Here is a 26,665-nt window from a genome sequence, read left to right on the forward strand (position 1 = left end):
CATCTTTCGGGGGTCGGGGGTTGAAGGAATCCTGGGTGACAGGGGACTTAAAGGAGGTGCAATCACACACTCCCCCCCCCCCCCAACACACACAAACATCCCCTCGCCTCTCTAGATCCACAAACCTCCGAGACCTCCGCGCCTCCCTGGTCTTGGCTTCTTGCCCACCTCCGATCCACATCGGAGGCTGTGCCTGAGACCGGGCTCTGACACTCCCTTCCGCCTCTCTTTCCTCAGACTGGTTCCCTAAACCCTGCCGCCGACGGAACTTTCATTAAGTTCAGCTCGCATTTCCTGACGTGGTTGGGAGTGAAATTGCGCCTCGCAGCACTCGCGTGGATCACCTTGGAACTTGTGTTTTTAAAGGTACTTTCTAGTTGACAACTGCTACCTGGATCTGTAAAACTTCGACCTGCCTGCCGGTAATCTACTATTCTTAAATCAGTGCTACTTTGTGCGCCGAAATAGTTAATCCGGTGCTGCCCTGAATGTTTAATTTGTCGATAAGCATCAGGGTTTGAGGAATATTTACAGACTCCGATATGTTGTGCACACACATTAGGATCTGGTAGCCGGGAGAAAGCTGTTAGCCCTGAACGTCAGCGGGTGACAGCGCCGAGCGGAGGCAGGAAGCAGTCATCCTCTTCGAAGTGAATTCAGCTCTAGTCCCCGTCCCGGTGAGCAGGAGAGCGAAGGCAGGCATAAAAGGCAATTTACCCCGCAACAGTAGATTAGACCGGTAAGAAAACACCATCAAAGTTAATTGTTAAATTTTAAAATTTGAGTCACCAGACGCTGGGGCTGCCTCCAACTAACGGCCCGAAGTTCACCCAGCCACGGGATAATGTGCCGTTCGAGCCCCCGTTACACGGCGAAGGAGCAAGGGTTGCTGCGGGGAGTGCGCTGAAGCAGGCTGGCCGATTTTTAAAGGACACATTTGACGGGGTGGACGTCGACCTGGAGTTGTCGACTGTCAACCAACCATAGGTTAATCTAGTCAGAAATTCTGAGGTAATTACTTTCCCCTGAGCGTGAAGTCAGAAACACTGGAGAAACTTCTTGGCCCTGAGCGCACAGTGAACTCTTACCTAGGGGAAGGGGTGGGTGACAAGCAAGGAGAGGTTGGGGGCAAGCTGGATGACATAAGGAAGGGTGAGAAGGATAGGGGTTATCAGGACCAGGCTGATGGGTCCAATAGCCTGTGGAGTAGATTCGGTGTTAGATTGTTAGTCTTTTCAGATTGAACCTGATCCTGACTTCTGTTCAATTTTGAAAGTCTTTGTCTACCTGTCTGTCAGCTGCTTAAGAAACAAACCCAGGAAGAACTCTCTGTACTGTTACCTTTTGATGGAGGAGTCATGGGGAGAGATGCTCCCACTTTTATTGTGCTATGTTAGCCCTGTATAACTGCTAGAATTGGAATTGGCCTCCCCGCCCCCATCACTGGCCAGATACACCCATTTAAAGGGATGATGGGCAGGGTTGTGTTTCACTGCCAGGGAGGCGGCTGGACACAGGGAAGGGAGGTGAAAGCTGTGAGTCCCAGCTTCTGCACTGGGTCTCTGAAACTCGATCCTGTTGGAGGCAATCCCCAAGCATTTTCTAGCTGTGTAATGGAGAGAGCAGATCGTCTACACAGCAGATAATGACAGTTGAAAAGATCAGGGCATTAGCAAAATATCCATATTCCACAAACATTCCCTCTTCCCCTCCCCAGGAGCATCACCCCATGCCCTCAGCTTCCCCTCTATCTCTGAAACCCTTGACAGATTCACAGTCCTCTCAGATCTCCTGAGACCTCTACGACCTCAACCCTATTTCATTTGTTACCATCCTCCAATTTCCATCTTTCTGCCATTCAAGACAGTGCCCCAAATGTCTTCGCTCTGTGCTCCCTCACTAAACTTCCCTTCTTCAGTACTTTAAATTTCGCTCTTTTACCCAGTGTAAACTCATGTCATGGATGTGCCTCATGAAATTGCCTTTGATATTGCGCCTGTGAGATGCCTTGAGATGGTTTGATAAGTTAAGGTGCTTTTGCAATGCTGGTTTTTGTGTGGTGTTGAACAGAGTGAGCCAGTGACAAGAGATGTATAAGAGATAAGAAAAGTATCTGAGCTCAATGCCACTGGTTGGGGAACAATCAGCTAAGGCAACTCCTCTGGGCATCCCTGTTCTCAGCCTAAGCTACTGACCTAAGGAATTTTGGCCCTGAATATAAACAGAAAGCAAGGAGCACAAACATGAGGAAATCTGCAGATGCTGGAAATCTAAGCAACACACAGAAAATGCTGGTGGAATGCAGCAGGCCAGACAGCATCCATAGGAAGAAGCACAGTTGACGTTTCGGGCCGAGACCCTTCGTCAGGACTAACTGAAAGAAGAAATAGTAAGAGATTTGAAGGTGGGAGGGGGAGGGGGAGATCCGAAATGATAGGAGAAGACAGGAGGGGGAGGGATGGAGCCAAGAGCTGGAAAGTTGATTGGCAAAAGGGATACAAGGCTGGAGAAGGGAGAGGATCATGGGGCGGGAGGCCTAGGGAGAAAGAAAGGGGGAGAGGAGCCCAGAGGAAGATAGAGAGCAGGCAAGGAGTTATTGTGAGAGGGACAGAGAGAAAAGGGGGGAGGGAGGAGGGAGAGGGAAATAAATAAATAAATAAACAAAGGGTGGGATACGAAGGGGAGGAGGGGCATTAATGGAAGTTAGAGAAGTCAATGTTCATGCCGTCAGGCTGGAGGCCACCCAGATGGAATATAAGGTGTTGTTCCTCCAACCTGAGTGTGGCTTCATCTTTACAGTAGAGGAGGCCGTGGATAGGCATGTCAGAATGGGAATGGGGCGTGGAATTAAAATGGATGGCCACTGGGAGATCCTGCTTTCTCTGGCGGACAGAACGATCTGAAAGTAAAGAACACTTAATGAATTGCATAGGGCCTTTAATGATACAACATCTAGGCTACTGTATAAAATTTTAAATCTTTACATAGGAAAGAATGTAATTTGCACAGAAAGAGGGCATGAAGATTCACTGCTCTGGTCGCAGCAATGGTGGCTTTGCTACCTGACAAAAACTGATTAGACTGGGATGGCATCATCAAGCCCATCATTCCCTCCCCCTCTCCCCCCCGGCTTCCTGCTTTCCGCAGGGACCGCACCCTACACGACTCCCTTGTCCATTCGTCCCTCCCCTCTGATCTCCCTCCAGGCACTTATCCTTGCAAGCGGAACATGGGCTACGCCTGCCCCTATACCTCCTCCCTCCCTACTATTCAGGGCCCTAAACAGTCCTTCCAGGTGAGGTGACACTTCACCTGCGAATCTGTTGGGGTCATAAACTGTGTCCAGTGCTCTCGATGTAGCCTCTTGTATATCAGTGAGACCTGATGTAGATTGGGAGACTGCTTCACTGAGCACCTACGCTCCGTCCGCCCAAGGAAGCAGGATCTCCCAGTGGCCACCCATTTCAATTCCACTTTCCATTCCCATTCCAATATGTCCATCCATGGCCTCCCCTACAGTCATGATGAGGCCACAATCAGGTTGGAGGAACAACACCTGATATTCCGTCTGGGGAGCCTCCAACCTGATGGCATGAACATCGATATCTTGAACTTCCGGTAATGCTTCACCATTCCCCATCCCCCTTTCCCTTGCTCACCCTTATCTCCCGGCCCGCCCATCGCCTACCACCGGTGCTCCTCGTCCCTTTTTCTTTCTTCCATGGCCTTCTACCCTCTCCAATTAGATTCCCCCTTCACAGCCCTGTAGCTCTTTCACCAATCAACTCCCAACTCTTTACTTCACCCGTCCCTCTCCTGGTTTCACCTTTCACCTTGTGTTTTTCTCTCTCTTTCCCCCACCTTTTAAATCTACTCCTCATCATTCTTCCCCAGTCCTGCCCAAGGGTCTCGGCCCAAAACATTGACTGTACCCTTTTCCATAGAAGTTGCCCAGCTTGCTGAGTTCCTCCAGCACTTTGTGTGTGTTGCTTTGGATTTCCAGCATCTGCAGATTTTCTCTTGCCTGGGATAGTATTCTCCAATTTTTAAAAGAATAATTGAAGATCTCAGTACACAACTCTTACAGGGGTTAATAGGCTGGTTGCAGTGACAATGTTTCCCTTGGCTGAGGAGTCCAGAACCAAAGGCCACCATCCAAGAACACACAGTAGGTTATTCAGAATTCAAATCAGCAGACATTTTCACCTACAGGCTGATGAATCCTTGAATTCAGGATCATATATGGAGGCTCAGTGGTTAAGTGAATTCAAAGCTGAGATTGATAGGTTTTTAGATATTAATGTAATCAAGGGCAATGTGCATAGGGCATGAAAATGGAGTTGAAGTAGAACATCAGATATGGTTTGATGAAAAGCTCGGTAGACTCAAAGGACCAGATGACTGTAAGACCATAAGACATAGGAACAGAACTAAACCACTCAGCCCATGGAGTCTGCTCCACCATTTGACCATTTATTTCCCTTCTCAAACGATTTTCCTGCCTTCTCCCTGTCATCTTTGACACCGTGACTACTCCAGGACCTATCAACCTCTGCTTTAAATATACCCAATGACTTCACCTCCACGTCCATTCTCCATCATCTGGCTGAAGAAATTCATATTCATCTTTGTTGTAAAGAGATGTCATTCTACTTTGAGGCCGTGCCCTCTGATCCTAGACTCTCCCACTATTAGAAACATCCTCCACACGCTCACTCTGTCTAGGACTTTTAATAAACTATAGGTTTCAATGAGATCCCCCCTCATTCTTCTAAACTCCATTGAGCACAGGCCCAGAGTCATTAAACTCTCCTTCTTAGTCTTAGTTCAGGTGAGTGCTTAGGACAGCTAACTCCTTTGCCCGTGTTTTATGTTCTTGCATTGTATATTTAGGTAGCGCAATGTAAGATTATAGGAGATTAAGTATTTATCTAATTATGTAATTAACGACTTAAAATATTGCTTGAGGGGAGGGAAGGAGGGAGGGAGAGAGAGAGAGATAATTGATTGATTTCTGGGGGTTTGGGAAAAGTAAGCACAAACTTAAGCCCAGAGCCTCACACAGAAGCTGATACGTTTCTGGAATCCACTCACTCAAAAGAGCTACTGGACTTGGGTGTTAATTGGAAATCTTAAAACTGAGCTGGTTAGATATTTTTGTTCGGCAAGCGTGATATAACCAAGGTGGGGAGATGTGTAAAGTATCAGATCATAATGAAGTAGATTGTGAGGTTAAGAGTTCATCTTATCATATTAGGAAACCATTCAATAGTCTTATAATAGCTGGGTCGAAGCTATCCTTGAACTTGGTGGTGTCTGCTTTCACGTTTTGTATCTTCTGCCCAATGGACGTGGAGAAGAGAGAGTGTCAGGTTGGGTGAGGTCTTTGATTATGCTGGCTGCTTTACTGGAGTAGCGAGAGGTGTAGACAGAGTCAATAGAAGCAAGGCTGGTTTCCATGATATGCTGAACTGTGTCTTCATCTCCCTTCAGTTTTTTGTTATGTGCTCGGCAGCGGCCATACCGAGTCGTTATGTACTTGGATAGGCTACCTCTATGATGCATTGATAAAAGGTGGTAATGGTTGATGGGGACATGCTAAATTTCTTTAGCCTCCTGACAAAACAAAAGTATTGGTGAACTTTCTTGGCCATGGTATCTACACGATTGGACCAGGACAGGCCACAGGTGATACTCACTCCTAGGAGCATACGCCCTGCCCCCTTCCTGAAGTCAATGAGCAACCCTACTGTTTCGCTGACATTGAGGGAATGGCTGTTGTCATGGCACCATGCCTCTGAGCTTGCTATCTCCTTCCTGTACTGAAGCTCATCATTATTTGAGATAGGGCCCACGGCGGTGGTTTTATTTGCAAAACAGTGAAGGAGTTGGAGCAGAATCTGGCCATGCAGTCATGAGTGTACAGGAAGCAGAGCAGAGGGCTGAGGATGCAACCTTGTACAACACCAGTCTTTAGAATAATCATGGAGGAGGTGTTCCTGCCCATCTTTACTGATTATGGAGTGTTGGTTAGGAAGTTAAGGATCCAGTTGCAGAGGTAAGTGTTAACTCCCAGGATCTGGTGTTTGGTGAAGAGTTTCCTTGGAATTACAGTACTGAAGGTGAAGCTATAGTCGATAAACAGCTTGAATGAAACTTTAGACTCTTATGAGTGAATGACCTCCATTTTCTTTATATTTGCCCAATAGTAGCATCCTCTGATAGTTTTCCAGAACTTTCTTCCATCAAGAGTCACAGGAAGCATTCCTGCAAGGAATAGTTCGAATAAGTGGTGTTCTTTTGAAGGGTTAAATCCCTCTCAGTATAGAGAGCAAGATGATGGATTATTGAAAAATAAATACAAGATGGGACAGCGCTGCGCTGTGTGGTATTCTGTTAGTTACAAGCAATGACTGTCCAGGGGAGAATGGAGAACAGATGTGGTACATTGGGCTCCAATTTAACAAATTATGATGAATTGCTTCAAAAAAAAACTTCAGCCCATATTTTCTCGTTTGATGATAGCTATAAATGAGGAAAAGAATAGATCTTGTGGGGAAAGTACTAAACTGGGTGAGGGTAAATTACCAGTGTATGGGGAGGAGCGAGGGAGAGTTATTGGGAAAGCTCAGCTTGGGCAAGTCCACATCTAATGCGTAGGAGTTACTTAAAAAAAAACAATAGCACAGAGTACAGGACTGGTATGTTCCACTAAGAAAATAAAAGGCACAGTTGGAGGGTAAAATTGAATGGGGGCTAGAGGAACATACAAAGCCAAAGAAGAACTCAAGAAAGGAATTAGAAGAGCAAGAAGGGGCCATGAGAATTTTATTTTTTTTAGAGATACACTGTGGAATAGGTACAGTGAGGAATAGATAGAGTTTGGAATAGGTACAGTGTGGAATAGATACAGTGTGGAATAGGTACAGTGTGGAATAGATACAGTGAGGAATAGATACAATGTGGAATAGGTACAGTGAGGAATAGGTACAGTGAGGAATAGGTACAGTGAGGAATAGATACAGTGAGGAATAGATACAATGTGGAATAGGTACGGTGTGGAATAGGTACAGTGAGCAATAGGTACACTGTGGAATAGGTACAGTGAGGAATAGATACAGTGTGGAATAGGTACAGTGTGGAATAGGTACAGTGTCGAATAGATACAGTTTGGAATAGGTACAGTGAGGAATAGGTACAGTGTGGAATAGGTACAGTGAGGAATAGATACAGTGAGGAATAGGTACAGTGTGGAATAGGTACAGTGAGGAATAGGTACAGTGTGGAATAGATACAGTGAGGAATAGATACAGTGTGGAATAGGTACAGTGAGGAATAGATACAGTGAGGAATAGATACAGTGTGGAATAGGTACAGTGAGGAATAGATACAGTGAGGAATAGATACAGTGAGGAATAGGTACAGTGAGGAATAGGTACACTGTGGAATAGATACAGTGAGGAATAGGTACAGTGTGGAATAGGTACAGTGAGGAATAGGTACAGTGTGGAATAGATACAGTGAGGAATAGATACAATGTGGAATAGGTACGGTGTGGAATAGGTACAGTGAGGAATAGGTACACTGTGGAATAGGTACAGTGAGGAATAGATACAGTGTGGAATAGGTACAGTGTGGAATAGGTACAGTGTGGAATAGGTACAGTTTGGAATAGGTACGGTGTGGAATAGGTACAGTGAGGAATAGGTACAGTGTGGAATAGATACAGTGAGGAATAGATACAATGTGGAATAGGTACAGTGTGGAATAGATACAGTGAGGAATAGATACAATGTGGAATAGCTACAGTGAGGAATAGATACAATGTGGAATAGGTACAGTGAGGAATAGATACAGTGAGGAATAGATACAGTGTGGAATAGGTACGGTGAGAAATAGGTACAGTGAGGAATAGATACAGTGTGGAATAGGTACAGTGTGGAATAGGTACAGTGTGGAATAGGTACAGTGAGGAATAGATACAGTGAGGAATAGATACAGTGTGGAATAGGTACAGTGAGGAATAGGTACAGTGTGGAATAGGTACAGTGAGGAATAGATACAGTGAGGAATAGGTACAGTGTGGAATAGGTACAGTGAGGAATAGGTACAGTGAGGAATAGATACAGTGAGGTATAGGTACAGTGAGGAATAGATACAGTGAGGAATAGATACAGTATGGAATAGATACAGTGAGGAATAGATAGAGTTTGGAATAGGTACAGTGTGGAATAAATACAGTGAGGTATAGATACAGCGAGGAATAGATAGAGTTTGGAATAGGTACAGTAGGAATAGATAGAATTTGGAATAGGTACAGTGTGGAATAGATACAGTGAGGAATAGATACCGTGAGGAATAGATAGAGTTTGGAATAGGTACAGTGTGGAATAGATACCGTGAGGAATAGATAGAGTTTGGAATAGGTACAGTGTGGAATAGATACCGTGAGGAATAGGCCTTCCTGACCTGACAAGTCACCCCACCCAGCAAGCAACCTATTTAACACTTGGCTAACCACAGACAATTTATCACTGCTGACTGGTACAGCTTTGGACTGTGGGGAAGAAAGCCATGCAGTCATGGGGAAAACGTACAAATTCCTTGCAGGCAGCGCTGAAACTACACTGCAAACACTGGAATGCCCTGAGGTGTAATGGCATTGTCATAACCACTATGCTACCGTGGCACCTTCCTGAACTCCAACTTACCCTACTTTCCTGCTGTACTCTGACTCCGTAGAACTGAAGAGAATCCTAAGGCATTTTCGCATACCTCAAGTGCAGGAGGATAGCTAGGTAGAGGTAGTACCCCTCAAAGATCGTAAGTTTGGAGGCAGAGCTGTAGGTGAGGTCCAAAATGATTATTTTGTGTCAGTATTCACAAAGGCCTGTGCAGAAGGATCCACGGTGGCTTGGCCATTTGGATTCGGAATTTGCATGCCTATGGAAGACAGAGGGTAGTGGTCAATGGGTATTATCCTAGGAGGAAGCCTGTGGCTAGTGAAGTTCTGTACTGGTCCATACTGAGATACACCCTCACTGGCCACTTTATTGGGTACCTCCTGTACCTAATGAAGTGGCCACTGAGTGTCTGTCATGGCATTCTCTGCTTTAACCTATCCACTTTGAGGTTCGACATGTGTGTTCCAAGATTCTCTTCTGCACACCACTGTTGTAACACATGGCACTTTGAGTTACTGTCGCCTTCCTATGAACTTGACCCAGACTGGCCATTTTCCTCTGGCCTCTCATCAATAGGGTGTTTCACTGGATGTTTTCTTTGTTTTTTTTTTGTATCATTCTCTATAAACTCTAAAGACAGTTGTGAGTGAAAATCCCAGGAGATAAGTAGCATCTGGGATGCTCAAAGCACCATGTCTGTCACCAACAATCATCCCACAGTCAAAGTCTCTCAGATCACAATTTTCCTCGTTCTGATGTTTGGTCTGAGCAAAAATCGAACCTCTTAACCATGTCTGCATAGTTTCTACATTGAGTTGCTGCCACATGATTGACTAGTTAGGTAGTCGTATCATCGAGCAGGTGTACAGGTGTACATAATAGCCTCTGAGTGTACATAACTGACTTTTTTAGATTTAGATTATGGGGACACTCAGTCCTCGTTTATTGTCATTTAAAAATGCATGCATTAAAAAATGATACAATGCTCCTCCAGTATGATATCACAGAAACACAAGACAGACCAAGACTAAAACTGACAAAAACCACATAATTATAACATATAGTTACAACAGTTTAAAGCAATACCATAATTTGATAAGAGCAGACCATGGGCACAGTAAAGTCTCAAAGGCCCGATAGCCCCATCATCTCACGCAGGCGGTAGAAGGGAGAAACTCTCCCTGCCATGAACCTCCAAGCGCCGCAAACTTGCCAATGCAGCATCTTGGAAGCACCCGACCACAGTCCGACTCTGAGTCCGTTCAAAAACTTTGAGCCTCCAACCAGCCCTCCGACGCCGAGCACCGAGCACCATCTCTGCCGAGCGCTTCGACCCCGTCCCGGCCGCCAAGCAACAGGCAAAGCCGAGGATTCGGGGCCTTCCGCTCCGGAGATTTCGGATCACACAGTGGCTGTGGCAGCGAAACAGGCATTACAGAAGTTTCACCAGAGGTTGCTCTGTGCTCTCATGTCTGCCTCCATCAAATCAGAATTGCGCATGGCATGTTACTTGACAGGTTACAGATATTCATCACCGGAGAGGCCGCACACACTGTGTCGCGCAGCCATCTTCTCCTCCTCCTCCTTGGATGAAAGTGTGGACAGGTGGGTTGTAAGTTTGCAGATGACACAAAGATCAATGGTGCTGTGCATAGTGTGGTATGTCGCCAGAATACACAGTAGGTTGTAGATCAGTTGGAGATATGGGAGGAACACTGGCAGGTGGAATTTAATCAGAACAAGTGTGAGGTGTTGCACTTTGAGAGATAAAATGTAAAGGGAAAGTACAGATTTCTCTTAACAGCATAGATGCAGAAGGACCTTGGGTTCTAAGCCCATAGCATCGTGAAAGTGACCTCTCAGGTTCCGAGGGAGTACAGAAGGTATATAGCTTGCTTGCCTTTATGAGTCAGAGTATTGAGTTCAGGCGTCAGAAAGTTATGTTGCAGCTTTTCAAGACTTTGGTTAGGCTGCTCATTGAATTCTGTGTGCCCCATTATAGGGAGGAGGTGCAGGCATTGGAGAGAGTGCAGAAGAGGTTTTACAGGATGCAGCCTGGATGAGAGAGCATGTGATATAAGGAGAGATTGGAACAAACTTGGGTTGTTTTCTCTGGAGCACAGAGACTAAGGGGAGATCTGACAAAGTTTATAAGATTTTGAGGGGGATAGAGCAAGCAGAGAGCTGGGGTTGATACGGCTAATACTAGAGGTTATGTATTCAATGTTGGGGGGTGGGGAAGGAAGTTCAAAGGAAATGTGTGGGGCAAGTTGTTTACCAGAGAGTGTTGGTGAAGGCAGATAAAATAGAGGCTTTTAAGAGGCCCTAGATCAGCAGATGAACGTGCAGAGAATGGATTTGGCAGAAAGGATTGGGTACCATAATTAGTTAGACACAATATTATGGGCCAGAGGGCTAGTTCCTGTGGGTGATTTTCTACGTTTTATATTATCTTGTGAAGATTATCCAGTTAAAACAGCTTGCACTGCAGAATTTTCATTAGTTTCCTTACTTCAGAGTTCAATATACAGTATATCTTTGAAAATCGTAGCAACAGTGTACCATTTTTCAACGCACATTATTGGATTAGGTTTCTTTCTCACCCAGCAACTTGCAGTTCCGCCAACAAAAGTCATTGTTCCACTGTCCTTGCAACACAGAGTACTGTGCAACTTGCATTGTGGCATGTAACAAATTTTTGTAAGTACTGCTAAATATGTATGCCATGGGTTTACTACGGACGAAGTGCAATTTTACTCACTTTTACTGGACTGAATAGAACTCCCTCTGCATTGTTCTAAAAATTGTGTTGATGCAGACTGAATCTTGCTTTTCCTTGTCCTGTTGAAACATTCAGGCAGGAGCAGGTTGAAGCATCCTACTTCTATGAGTGACAGAAGAAACGACAGAGAGACAGAATGAAAAACTGAGTGTTTAACTTACTCTTGCTAGTGGTAAAGTGGAGGGAAATAACTTTATTCTGAGGTTAGTGAAGAATAGTTGTATAAGCTGGCTGTGTGTAGGATGATTATTGGGGGATGGTTATAACATCTAGAGGCTATAATACCTTAGAGTCGGAGCTGCATGACTCAGCAGCGAAGCTTTTATTTTGCAATGTGTTTTATGATAAACTTCCTCCCCATCCCAGATGCTGGCTCTGGGCAGCTGGAGAAGCCATGCTGAAAAATGTTTTGCAGCCTGACCTGTGAAGTATTAGGTAGAGGAGGAGGCCTGGGACTTTCTGGTGACCTGGGTGAGATGGTACCAGAAATGTAGAAAGAAAAACGCACAGAGGATCCTGCAGTTTGTAAGGTCCTCAGGAATGTAACTGAGGCCAAGGATTCAACTTCTTGCCCTTGCCCCTCAACTTTGCTCCACTTGCTGAAAAGTAGTGGAAGCTTCATTAGCAGCTTGTGGAGCCAAAGACCATCAACAGGTATTCCGTCATGGCTTGGAATTGGAATTGCAGTTGGAATTGGAATTGGTTTGTTATTGTCACATGTACCAAGGTGCAATGAAAAGCTTATCTTGCATACTGTTCAGATGGGTAATTTTGTTACACAGGCTACTGAGGTGACACAAAGAAGGGCGGAATGCAGAATTAAATGTAACAGGAAGAGAGTATTTTTAGGGTGGGGTGGATGGGTCTTTGATTGTGTTGGCTGCTTTACTGAGATATTGAGAAATGGAGACAGAGTCTATGGGGATGGGGAAAGAATTTCTGTGATCTGCTGAGCTGTGTCCAGAACATCTCTGAAGATTGTTGCAGTCATGGGCAGAGCTGTTGCCATACCAAACCATGATGCATTCAGATAAAATTCTTTTTATGATGCACCAATAAAAATTGGTTGTCTATTCCTCCTGGATCTGTATAATAAGGATGAGGGCAGATGTTTTTGTTGGAGGACTGACTGGAGGTCACCAGGTGATTAGATGTTCCGCTGACCCAGGAAAGAAGTAGACTAAGTCCTCCATCATTTCTTGGGAGAAATTTCGCTAGGACTGGAGGGACTGCCCATGGATATCATTGCATTAGCTCTGTATCCTAGGGAAAAAAGGCAACTAGGAAGATATCCTGCTCAGGAATCAGCACTGGCATCATTACTGCTGGCTAAAAGTGTTCGTCTCTGCCTCCTAAAGAAATGACATCCATTTCTCTCCTGAAGAAGATCTTTTTCCTGGATATATCCACAATACTGACCCATTTGATCCAATGTGGCAACCTTATTTAGGCATAGACTGGTCTGGGGCAATCTGCTATTCCCAGAACATTGGTCTGTTGGTCACTTTTCTTTCCCTTGACCAGGAGAGAGGGTTGAATGGTATGGGCCAGAAACAGCTATTATTCCTACAGAGCAGATCCTTTATTGCTGAGTACATACCTTCTAACTTGGGCTCCCCAGCAGGGGAAACTTTCTTCACTGTACCTACCCTGTTAAAAACTAGACTGAGGCCTCAAGAGATATAAGGTGCACAGTTCTGGACACTGCACTTACGCCACAGCATTTACAGAAAGTATTCCAAAGATGAGAGGCTTCAGTATTGGTATGTGAATAGACCATAAAAACTTTATGCTGTTCTCCCCAAGAAGCAGGAGGCGTGTGGAGACTTTAAACTTATGAGGGGCTTATGCAAGAGAGCAGCTTTCCCACTGGTGGAGGTCAAGAATAAAGGGCACAGAATAAAATTATTGACAAAACAACTCGGAGTGACTTTTAAAAATAAATCCAGTCAACAGTACCATGAGTGGTTAATGTCTGGAAGAGCTGGAGACAGATGCAATTGTATTATTCAAACAAGACTTGCATGAGAATTTATAAGGCTATGGGGAGAGGTAGGGGAATATGACCAGCTGGATTGTTCTTTCACTGAGCTGGTACAGACTTGACAGGATGAATGCCTTCCTATTGTGCTCTAGACATTATATGATTGCCTCTCGTTGTTTCCAACTCCAGATATAGGTTTACTCTTCTCAATCATTCCTCTAAAGGTAACTCCTCACTCAGGAATCAATTGGATGACTGACGGTGTATGGGAGACATGCAGGCTGTTCACTTTTGATGATCTAGTAGTAGGTTTTTGTCTCATGCAATATCTATATTATTGCTCGCTTTTGGATTGAACAAGAAACTACCAATGGAACAGGAGTGGCAATCTAGTCCAAGGTAACAATAACAGGAAAGAGGAAAACTATATAAAATATTTTAAAAATAAATTATACATGACTTTTACAAATTGTACATAAATTTTACATAAAGCTATGTAAAACAACGTAAGCATGACTAAATGGGAATAGGTTATTTGTTGTTTGAATGACAGGATATGAGTAATTGGAAAACATGATAAATGTTTCGTGGAATTACAGGTTATTGATGACGAGGGGAACTGGAATTCAGGATGTGGATTGAGATGTGAGATGCACTGTTACTGAGATTGTAACTTTAGCTTTGCTGCTCCAGATAGAGACTAAAGATTGTGCCACCTCAGAAATTAGGAAAGATTGTAACTCTTTTTTCAAACCTGACCAGATTAAAGAAAACTGCTATGCTTCCTACCCCCACAGCTATAACGGAGATATTGTAACGATTGACTGTAACACTCTACAAACACTGCTGGCAATTCCAGTCTCTGTCCTTGCCAGAGGGAGGTTGAATCTTGAATCTCTACCTCTGTTTTGAAATTCCATTTCAGTATGCCAATGTCTTACTAAGCAAGCCCTTCTGTTTTGCCAAAGATATCTAAAAATCACCCTCCCAATCTCCCCTCTTTACAGCCTTCCACAATCGGCGTTGTGAACCTCAGAAACTTCTTGACAATGACTGGGTTAATGATTTATTGCACATCATGGGTAGAGTCCAAAACTGTCCACAGAATTAACATAACCTGCACATCTCCTTGAAAATTAACCCGAGTACGTAGAAGGTGACTTGAGCCAGTTCTGGAAAGATTGAAACACAATGTTTAGTTTTAGGGACTGCCTTCCATTACCAAGAGAACTTGATTTTAGCTAATTCCTTTAATTGTAACAAAAAATAAACAGAGTCTAATCAGGTGGAGATGCAGACCAAAAAAAGAGGAAATATTAGAAAGCCTCAAAACCCTCCTAATTAGAGAGGCTTTGTGAACAAGAGAGGGAGGGAGAGAAGCAGAAAGGAAGAAAGGAACAGAGAGAGGGGGAGGAAGAGAGAAGGAGAGGGAGGGGAATCAGAGAGGGAGATCTAGAGGGAGAGTGAGGGAGAGAGAGAGTAGAGAGAGAGGGAATGGAGAGGGGGAGAGAAGAAGAGTGGTGGGGCAGAGAGGGAGAGAGAGGTAGAGAGAGACTTATAAGAAAAAGCAACAAGGTTAGGAAATTTGGTCCTTGAACCTGTTTCACCATTTATTAAGCTTTTGGTATGTCTGACCCTTGACCTCAGCTCTGCTTTCCTGCCTGACCTCTGTAATCCAGAAGTTCTATATGGATCAAGGGTCAAATCTACCTCAGCCTTGGCTATACCTGGTTGCATAACTGTCAATAGTGCAATGAACAAGTTTAAGTAACCCACAGCCACTGATGCGATATTACAAGACATGGCTGTTACATTCACCTCACTTTATTAGGGGTTATTTCTATGCAGCTTTTCTTCTTTCTACCTTTCTCCTCCTTGACTATAATTAAAGCCTGAGACAGGGATGGTGGGTGCTGCAGCGAGTGGCCGGTAACAATGTTAGTCTGTCAGATCAAAATGAGCAAATTCAAATGTCTCCACTCCACAAACAAACACTCCAAACACAAAATGGACGGGCAAAGTCTTCTGTAATCCAACCAGACTGGTTCCAGAACAACAAGGCCAGGAATGGAGAAAATGGCTCACTGCTGCAGCATGACCTGTTCTTTTGGGTTTTGGGCTGGGATAGTTTGATGGGGGAGATAGAGACACAGGCTCTGCATCCGGCCTGTGCTGCCCCTGGCCTGGGAGCATTTGACAGGATGGTGGAGATGGAGTTTTACTCTGTTTTTAGCTTGCGCTCTTCCTGTCCTGGGGCATTTGATGGAGAGTGTAAAATAAGTTTGCTCTGTATCTAACCTGTGCTCTGTGCTTCACACAGATCTGGAATGTGTCTCTTTCCTGAGCCAAGCATTCCTTCCTCTACTGAGGTGAAAGAATACATTTTTTGTTACATTTCCTTCCCTTAAACCAGGGGTTTCCAACCTCTTATATACCATGGACCAATACCATTAAGCACGTCAGGTTGGAAAACCCTGCCTTAAACTTCCTCAGGAAGTCTCATAACTAAACAGTAAACAATTACAGTTTTAGCTTTCAGTACTTTCGAGCAAGAAACTGCTTCATTCCTTTCTCATAATAATAGTCCAGAGAAAACGTCATGGTATGTGAGTACAGGCATGTATGCTTGTTCTGCTTTTGTGTGTGTGTGTGCTCGTGTTCACATTTATGGGTATTGTCAGCGTGATTGCAGTATACTGTACTGAATGTATGTTTTTCATCTGTGTCCCAGGTTGGATGTTCCTCTGTCTGTCCACATGCTTATGTTCTTGTGTGCATGCATGTGGTCTTCAAAACCAAACATAGCTCTATTCATACGCCCATGTGTCACTGTCCACTTCCAATCAGCAGCAGCCAAGTGTGGATTAACTCAGTAACTTATGCCCGTGGCATTCCACCAAACAAGACAGAAACAGAGGCAGAGCTAATTCCAAACAAGGAATTATCAAGTTGATTGTGTGTGGCACTTAAAGTTCAGGGCTGTAAGGAACTAAAAGAATAATGTCATTGTGATGAAATGAGGGTGTTCACAACTAAAAGTGCTGTTTTGTGAGGACAGGACTCTCATCTGAAAATCAGAGGGTGATAGTTTATCCCAAATCCACGTATTTGAGCATGTAATTCTGGCAACATTCTTAGTGCTTAAAATAGTACAATTTTCCCCTTAATTTTTTTCCATGCTATGCTGCTGACCTCATTTTTACAATTGTTCTGGACTCCTCCAACTGAGAGAATAGTTTCTCTCAATCCATCCATTCAATTCTTTGAATTTAAGTTCAAGTTTCAGAAAGAGTTTGATGAGGTGCCACAAATGAGGCTGCTTAATAAGATACAACCTTACAGCGTTACAGGAAAGATACTGGCATGGATAGTGGAATAGCAGAATGGCTAACGGGAGGAGGCAGCGAATGGGAATAAAAGGGGCCTTTCTTGGTTGGCTGCCGGTGACTAGTGGTGTTCCTCAGCTTTTCACATTGTTTGTCAGTTATTTAGATAATGGAACTGATGGCTTTGTGACAAAGTTTCTGGATGATACGAAGATAGGTGGAGGGGTAGGTAGCGCTGAGGAAGCAATGCGATTGTAGCAGGACTTTGACAAATTGGAACAATGGGCAAAAAGTGGAATACAGTGTGGGAAATGTATGATAATGCATTTTGGTAGAAGGAACAATAGTACAGACTATTATCTAAAAGGGGAGAAAGTTCAAACATCAGAGGTGCAGAGGGACTTGGAAGTCCTTGTGCAAGATTCCCAGAAGGTTAATTTACAGGTTGAGTCTGTGGTAAAAAAAAAAGGCAAATCCAGTGTTGGCATTCATTTCACGGGGAATAGAATATAAAAACAAAGAGATAATGTTGAGCCTTTATAAGACACTAGTCAGGTTGCACCTGGAGTATTGTCAACAGTTTTGGGCCCCATATCTCAGAAAGGATGTCATTGTAGAGAGTCCGAAGAGGTTCATAAGGATGATTCTGGGAATGAAGGGGTTAACACGTGAGGAGTGTTTGTCAGCTTTGGACCTGTACTTAAGGCAGAAGTTGATCATTTCCTGATCGGTCAGGACATCAAAGCATAAGGTGAGAAGGCAGGTGTATGGAGTTGAGGGGGATCCAGGATCTGTCATGATGGAATGGCAGAGCAGATTTGATGGGCTGAATGGCCTAATTCTGCTCCTATGTCTTATGGTCTTATGGTCTTAACTTAATTGTCATTCCCAACTGGATACTGCCAAACAAAACAACGTTCCTCTGGACCAAAATGTGCAACACAGTACACATAACACACACAATACATAAAGTAATATTACCACAAATTAACTAGAAAATGATACGATATATTCCAGAAGATCAACACTTAGCATAAAGTGCATTTACAACACAAGTTAAAAAGTAAAGAGTACTATGCTGCTGGCGTGTCATATGTGACGAGAGCTGGGCGGTGGCAGAGAGTTCAGTAGTCATACAAACTGGAGAAGAAGCTGTTTCCCATCCTAACAGTCCTTGTCCTAATGCTACGGTACCTCCTGCCTGATGGTAGGCGGTCAAAGAGATTGTGGAACGGACGTGGGGGATCCTTGACATTGTAATAATCATTGTAAACTTTTTATTTTAGAGTACTCTTCAATATTCTAAACTATTCCCTATTTACCTAATCCTTCTTCTCCTTTCTCCTTCTTTGGATAAAGCCAGCATGGACTTGTGAAGGATGGGTGACCAACCTAAGCAAATTAGGAAGAAATAACTGAGGTACTACACATGTGAGAGTGGGGTTGGGAATGATAGGTGGGTTGAGTTCAGAAAGGTACTAAAAGGGTGGAAATAAACATTTTTTACTAGCAAGGGAGCAGGGGAAAGAGGATGCCTAGAGCCAATCTGATCAGGAGGGAGTTTCAGAAATACTTCTCATAAAAGACTAGTAAAGTGTCTCTCAAAAACAGCAATAGATGCTTGCTAAATTTAGGACTGACACTGCTACATTTTTGTTTATCAGGGTATGAAAGGATTTGAAGGCAAGCTGGGCAGGTGGAGTTAAGCCACAGGTTAACTGTTGAATGTCAGACAGCTTTGAGGAGCTGAATAACCTCCTTTTCCAGTGTCGTGCATGTACTGATCAGCTTCCGCTTAAGGGCATCGGGGTAAAGATAATTCTAGTGACTAGAGATGTTGACATTCACTGATCATGATTATCAAACTTGTAAACAAGCATTTTAATCCCATCATACTAAGGAAATGTTTTCATGGAATCATCATCCCTGCCCAATCCATGGGGAATTACTCTGCCTTGAGCACTCAAGAACCATTCTGCTATGAAAACCTTCCTGTTCACGTTTGCTTCACACAGGTTTTAAAGTTCTCTAAAGCTCTTTTTGGAGTTGTGGCGATTTACAGTTTGCAAACTGTCAGGACTTCTTTGATTGTATGGCTAGAATCTTGATTATACAGCTGAAGCAGTTTTGTTTTCTTTAACTATTTTGCATTGATTTCATCAAGTTGAATCTCTCAATGTTTTCATCACACTGATTTGCTCTCGGTGTCCTTTACACAGCAGGATCCCAAATCAGCCGAAGGATTAACATGCAAGACCATTTATCGATTCCTTTCTGTCAGCCTTGTTCTCAAGCTTCACCATGGTCTTGCATCTCCCTTATCTCATAAAATCATAGAGAAAATAATGGGAACAGGCTCTTCAGTCCACCATCCATGCTAACCTCCAACCATCCCATTACATTGATCCTCTATAAACTAATATTTTATTTTTCCTCCCCTTTACATTGACTCAAAGAGTCAAAGGCACTACAGCTCAGAAAAATGCCCTTCAGCCCATCTAGTCCATGCTAAACTATTATATTGAGTCCCATCAACTCATAATTGGAGCATAGCCTTTCATAGCCCTCCAGTTCATATACTTATCCTAACTTCTCTTAATTCTTGAATTCGAACCAGCATCCACTGCAGGCAGCTTGTTCCACATTCTTACCATCCTCTGAGTGAAGGAGTTTCCCCTCATGTTCCCCTTAAATATTTCACCTTTCACCTTTAACCCATGACCTCTAGTTCTGTTTTTACCTAACCTCAGTGAAAAAACCTGCTTACATTTACTCTATCTATACCCCTCATCATGTTGTATACCTCTGTCAAATGCCCCGTAATTCTCCTGTGTCCCAGGGGATGAAGTCTATTCATCCTTTCCATATAACTCAAGTCCTCAAGTGCTGGCAACATCCTTGTAAATCTTCCTGCAGTATTTCAATCTTATTAATATCTTTCCTGTAGATAGGTAGCCAGCACTGCACACAATACTCCAAATTAGGCCTCACCAATGTCTTATACAACTTCAACATAAGATCCCAACTCCTGTACTCAATGCTTTGATTTATGAAGGCCACTGTCACAAAAGCTGTCTTTACAACCCTATCAACCTGTGACACCACTGTCAAGGAATTATGGATCAGTATTCATATTCCCAGACCCCTCTGTTCTACCAGACTCCTCAGTATCCTATTCTTCACTATAAAACTCCCATCCTGGTTTATCCTCCTAAAGTGCAACACCTCACATTCATCTGCATTAAATTCTATTTGCCATTTTACAGTCCACTTTTCTTGCTGGTCCAGATCCTGCTGCAGGCTTTAATAGTCATTGTCATTGTCAACCTTGACCCCCATCTTGGTGTCATTTCCCTCCCTCTCCCTACCTGCTCAGACCTACAATCCATTGAAATCTCTGCACTAATTGTAGCCTCCCCCAACTTCCATTCCTTTGCCAGTGCCAACTACAAACGTTTGTAGATCTGCAGCTGTCAAAGCCCTAAACTATGGAATTCCCTCCACAAACACCTCTTCCACTTTGTTCCGCTTCTATTTAAGATCCTCATTGACCATTCATTCCAGTGTGCCCCAGCCATTTTTAACCCAACACACCCCAAAGCAGTTTCATACTTACCAATACCCCTCTTAGGCACAATATACTTTCCGGTGCCCCCATAGTGTAAAAACATGTCTACCATATGCTAACATGAGAAAGATGATTCTGCTTTAAATTTTTATTTGTCTTTAAACCTAGCTTACACAGTACCTGTGCGCTGTACAGCAGCTTCGACATCAATGTGATCCTTGAGCTTGATGGTTTTTAGCAAGAGTTGAAATATCTAGTTCAAGTTGTGACAGCAAAAGCCTTAAGTCCCCAGGTGTAACAATGTCCAAGCGATTTCTGTTTTTTGTGAGTAGGTGGTTCACTACACCGAAGCCTCTTTCAACAGGGTAGGAGAGTGGAAATGCAATGATGAACAGTTTGGCTCTTCTGCAACGACCAGGAAACTTTGTATGACAGTGTATAGCCATGTGCCACAAAAGCCACCATTTTTGAAAAGCATATTTGCTTCTCATCATTCTGAATTTTGGTAATTTCTTCTTGCAAACTCTCTTCCTGTTCTTCCACCTTGCAAAGAAATGGGTTAATTACCCAGTCCAGAATTTCCAGATCGTTCAAATCCTTGAATCGATCCTGAAAATCCTTCTTTGGTGACTGTAGGTGCAAGCAGTACTCTTGCAAATCACCATCTGTGAAAGAGAGGGCCATACTTTCCATGCAGGGAAACTGTGAGAATTTTCTTCTCCCTATATTTTGCTTAAAGATTTTCCAATTTTTTGATAAAAGTGAACACTGTACTTTTTGCCTAGATTAAATTGAAATTTTCACCCTGCAGTTTCATATTTAGAATATTCATTTTGTAATACAGATCAGCAAGGTATGCCACATCTTCACGTACAAGTTCAATCTTGTTTCCCAAGCTCTTGTTATCTTTGAGCAAAAGTTCAACCACAGTGTCAAAAAGATCCAAGAAACATTTTAAGTAGCAGCCTTTTGACAGGCAACACACTTCAAAGAAGCAAGCATTCAAACTCTTCATCATTATCTTGGCATAACTGATGAAATATTCTGCTATTTAATGGATGAGCTTTTATTTTGTTTATAGCAGATATTACAAGAGTCATACTTGAAAAAAGTCATCGACTGAGGTTCTTGGCTGTGAAATGTTGATGATGAATTACATAATGGATTACAAACAGACTTGAATTTCCCGTTTTCATAAATACCACTAAACCAACATGGCAATCTGTCATACATGGTGCTCCAACTGTTGCACAAGAAATCATGTTCCTAATTGAAATACTTTTATTCTCAATATACATTTAAGCTCATTACAGATTGATTTTCCAATGATATTTGTTTTTAGCATTTTATGAAAGAGAACCTCTTCATAAACTTTTCCATTTTTGATAAACCAAACCTATGCAATTAGCAATGCTTCATTGTCTCACACAGTTGACTCATTCAGTTGTATCCCAAATTCTGTTTTCTGTAGCTCTGTGCATAGTTGATACTGAATGTCTTCACTAATTTTGTCAATATGATGAGCTACCGAGTTATTACTCAGAGGAATTGATTTTAAAATACTGTACCGGTATCCATTTTGAAAACAGTGATGAGCACTTCTGATACAACAGGCATTATTAATCTTTCACCAATAGTATGAGATTTTCTACACTTTGCTATCGTTTTGGAAATGTTATAAGAATCAATGAGACCACCATCAAGGTCGTTTTTAGCTTTCTTGGCAAATGGCTCGAGTGTGCAATGCTTTTCAAATGGCTCTTTCATCTTTTGGGACTGAGTAATACCATAAGTAGCCTTTTCAGGGTGTCTTTTATGGAACTGTTCCTGTAATCTTGATCATTTCATGGCTTCGTTAGACAGTACAGTATTACAAATAAGACACATGGGGCCTTGCTGATCTGTTGGAAATGGAATAAAACCACACTCCAGGTATGTAACATTGTATTGAGATGCACTTTGTGTAGTTTCTGTTTCTTAGCAGGATTAGAATTCAAGGCTTCACCGCCTTCAGACTCATAGAGATTGCGCCGCACATATTTGTCCATCACTAATGGAGCTAAATTAAAATTAAAAATTAACACAAACTAGACATGCCTGTCAGATGTTGAGAATGGCAGCCAATTGACATGGTCAGTCAGGTCTTGCACCTCAAGTTAGGGTGCCACTTATCACGCACCCACCCTCAAGAATCTTGAATATCCCCCAAAAACCTCTATTTCTGTTAACGCCCCCTTAGGACACGGAACTGCCCCTTCTGGGAAGCACTGACTTATCCTAATGCTTACACTCATTTGCTACTTTATTAGTTACAGCTGCTCATTAATGCAAATATCTAATCAGCCAATCATGTGGCAGCAACTCAATGCATGAAAGCGGGCAGACACGGTCAAGAGGCTCAGTTGTTGTTCAGACCAAACATCAGAATGGGGAAAAAATGTGATCTAAGTGACTTTGACCATGAATGATTGTTGGTGTCAGATGGGGTGGTTTGACTGTCTCAGATACTGCTGATCGCCTGGGATTTTCACACGCAACAGTCTCTAGAGCTTACAGAGAATAGTGCGAAAAACAAAAAAAACAGCCAATAAGTGGCAGTTCTGTGGGTGAAAATGCCTTGTTAATGAGAGAGGTCAGAGGAGAATGGCCAGACTGGTTCAAGCTGACAGGAAGGCAACAGTAAATCAACTATGTGTTACAACAGTGGTATGCAGAAGAGCATCTCTGAATGCACAATACGTCAAACCTTGAAGCGGATGGGCTACAACAGCAGAAGACCACAAACATACACTCAGTGGCCAGTTTTTAGATGCAGGAGATGCCTAATAAAGTGGCCACTGTGTGTCTGTTTGTGGCTGAATGTCAAGCTACTGGAAGTACAAATTGTTCAGCTGATTTCCTGTGATAACCCACAGTGAAGAAAGATTGTCGGTTTATCTCTAAATATCTGGGAGTCTCGGGAAGTCAATTCCTTCTCGAGTGGGAGCCAGAAGTGCTGGGATATACACTTACTTCCCTATTTCCCTGAATTTAAGGAAGAAAGAAAACCTGAGATTTGATAGTGATTCAGTAAGTTCCAGCAGCTGCTAGCAATTTAAGAAGTTCGTTTTGAAAATGCTCTCACTGTTGGTCTTTCTGGGACCCAGGAAGGGTGCCTTTGGGGAGGAATCTTCTGCTCTCGGTTTTCCTGTCCCAGGTTCCCAGAGGCAATGAGTTAGTCACAAATTCAGCTACTGAGCTGTGTAATCAGGCCACTGTACAAGAAACATTTTTATTATGTGCAGCATAACACAACTGACTGTTAATAACTGGGGAAAGGGGAGCAATTTGACAGCAAAGCAACAACTACCCTCTAAGGTCATCATTTAGTCACAAGGACCGATAGATAAGTATCAACTTTAACATTACAATGGACTTTCTGTCATGAATTCTTTTGAACTCAGCCAAGAGGGCAGATGTAGCTTTGATTTATTGAAAAACAGCATCTTTATCAGTCTATGGCTAGTGTTAGACTGGAATAAGAGCCTGAGGTTTTTTCCATTAAATATTTGAACTGGGTCTTGAACTCATGCCCTCTGACCTGGAGGTGAGAGTTCGAACCAGTGGGCCACCAAGGCCTGTAACAGTGACTCGCTGGGGTTTCGATCAGTGTTGGATTGCATTCCCAAACTGATAATCTAGGTGTAATACTAAAGGAAGACTGCACAAATGGAGGTGAAATTCCTTTCCAGGTGAGTCTTTAAAATGAGCTCTATTCTCTCCCTGACTGACGCAAAAAGATATCTTAAAAGTATTTTGTGGAAGAAATTTCTTCAGTATGTTTTCCAATATTTATCCCACACACAATCAGGACATTGGCACAAGGCTTTTTGTGGGATCATTCCATGTACAAATTAGATCTAGGAGTGACCACACTTAAAAGTCCGTCATTGACTGGAAATCTCTTTGCAGTCATCCTGAAGTTCTGGAAGGTGTAACTTTTTTTCTCTGACTTCCCTCTTAAGCAGCATAGTAACCTTTCCTTGTCCATGTGAGGAGAGTGAGTGGACCTGTACTGTCTCAGCAGATGATGAGGTTATGGCTGATCTTATCTCCACTCTCCCACGTGCTCCCATTGCTTGAAGCCCAATAAACCTTATTCATTCTTTGTCCTGGAAGCTTCTTGTTTACCCCACCACCTCCATCACATTCAGCATGGTGGGAGCAGTACAAGTTTGTGTGAGAAACTCTTTCCTCATTTCATGCTTGATTGGATATCAGCAGATGAATCAATGCCCCCGAGAATCCCCAACTCCTCTTCCAAGATCTTTTCCCATTGAGTTGTCATGTGTACAAACATAGCGAGGCAAATGTACAGTGAGAAACTTGCTTGCAGCAGCATCACAGACAACAGAATGGACACAAATGATACAAGACAATGTGCAAAACAAGGCGTAAGCATGAAAGTACAATTAGAAAACAGACCATAAAAGTACAAAAGAGGTTCAAAGTGTTCCTTTGCTGAGGTGGATTAGGGTTCTGTAGGTCGCCCCAAGAACTGGTGGTTGTAGGAAAGTAGCTGTTTCTGGACCCGATTTCAGATTTTGCTTTCTGCCTGATGATAGCAGTAAGGAGGATGCTTAACCCAGATAGTAGGAGCCTTGATGATGGATGACACCTTCCTGAAACAGTGCCTCACGTAGATGCTGTCAGTGGTAGGGAGGGTTGTGGCTGTAATGGACTGGTTTGTGATCACCACTCTGCAACCTCTTGTGTCCCTGTGTGTTAGAATTGCTGTACTGGGGCATGAGCAGTCAGGATACTTTCTACAGTGAAGCTGTTAGACTATCAGGTGACGTGCAATCTCCTTAAGCTTCTGGGCTGATTTCCCTTCTTCATGATTACATTTGTCACATAAGGGGCTGATAATTACTGGCTCGAACGTTGGCATGTTAAGAACCTACCCTTGATGTTCTGCAGTTGTACTGTGACTGATCCCTTACCGTCAACATCATGGGCATCAAGAAATGGACCAGCTAATAAATGCCAGGTCAGAGGCTGGACGTCTTGCAGGTTGTGACTCACCTCCTGACTCATCAAAGAATTACCTTCACCATCTACAATGCATTCCAGGTGTGCAGTAGAGCGCCCATCATTTCCAGCTTCCATTATACTCAAGGAGATCGACGTCATCTCGGCCAGAGCAGGTTGATTGGTACCTCAACCTCTGATCTAGATGTTTGTTCTTTCCACATTATGGCTGCAGTACCATTTGCAAAATGTGCCTTTGTGGGAGGAAGGCTGCATCCTGTAGACCCAAAACCCACAGCCTTTATCACCACGAAGGACAGGGGCAGCAGGCACATGGGAATGCTGTCACCTATTATTTACCCTCCAAGTCGTACCCCATCCTGACCTGGAAGTGCTTTGTTGCTGCTGAATGTACCTGCACTGGAAAGGCCTCAGCAGTTCAAGAAGGCAGCTCATCACCTCCTTCTTCTGAGCAATTAGAACACAGAACACAGGAGAGTACAGCATGGGAACCGGCCCATCAGCTCACAATGTTGTGCTGAAATATTGACACCTGATAAGTGTTCTGGCATTGTTATAAGAGGACTAAGGCCTGGTGTTAGAATGCTACATTGCTCCCTTGCTTTCAATATGGGATGGTCAATAGATACTGGACTTGCTAGTGATGCCCAGATCAGAAGAGCGAATGTGCACTTTACACCATCCATTTACACGCCATCCAGCAACAGTTTAAGTTGTGATGATCAGCTCATGGAGCTGCTATGTTAGAGCTCCAGTGACCTGGGCTCAGTCCTGACTTCAGGTATTGTCTGTGTAGGGTTTGCGTTTTCTCCCTCGGGTCGTGCTGGTTTTGTTGAGGTGCTCCAGCTACCTCCTACTAATTGGTTGGTTAATTGGCCACTCTAAGTTGTGGCTAGTGTAGATGTGTGATAGAATCTGATGGAGCTACAAATTAAAAGTAAATTTATGATCAAAGTACATATACGTATGTCACCATATACAACCCTGAGATTCATTTTCTTGCAGGCATATAAAGTAGATCCAAGAATCATAACAGAATCAATGAAAGACACGACCAGAAGGATGGACAAACAACCAATGTGTACAATACAACAAACTGTGCAAATATAAAAGAAAAAAGAAATAATAATAATAAACAAGCAAAAAATATTGAGAGTATAAGAAACATAGAAACATAGAAAACCTACAGCACAGTACAGGCCCTTCGGCCCACAATGCTGTGCCGAACATGTCCTTACCTTAGAAATTACCTAGGGTTACCAATAGCCCTCTATTTTTCTGAGCTCTATG

The 26,665-nt window shown here is 43.2% G+C and overlaps 1 protein-coding gene across 5 annotated transcripts in view; it reads left to right on the forward strand.

The window, feature by feature from the left end:
* The first annotated feature begins 226 nt into the window (after nucleotides 1-226).
* LOC140188203 (3',5'-cyclic-AMP phosphodiesterase 4C-like) overlaps nucleotides 227-26,665 on the forward strand; it is a 273,810-nt gene continuing 247,371 nt past the window's right edge. Inside the window, exons 1-2 of one of the 5 annotated variants that reach the window (XM_072244242.1) lie at nucleotides 227-422; nucleotides 563-739. The gene's annotated coding sequence lies outside the window, so the exon portion shown is untranslated. The remainder of the gene's footprint in view (nucleotides 423-562; nucleotides 740-26,665) is intronic. The other 4 variants (XM_072244244.1, XM_072244241.1, XM_072244243.1 and 1 more) reach the window with 4 other exon arrangements.

This window comes from Mobula birostris, chromosome 26 (assembly GCF_030028105.1).
Source record: "Mobula birostris isolate sMobBir1 chromosome 26, sMobBir1.hap1, whole genome shotgun sequence".
NCBI lineage: Eukaryota > Metazoa > Chordata > Chondrichthyes > Myliobatiformes > Myliobatidae > Mobula > Mobula birostris.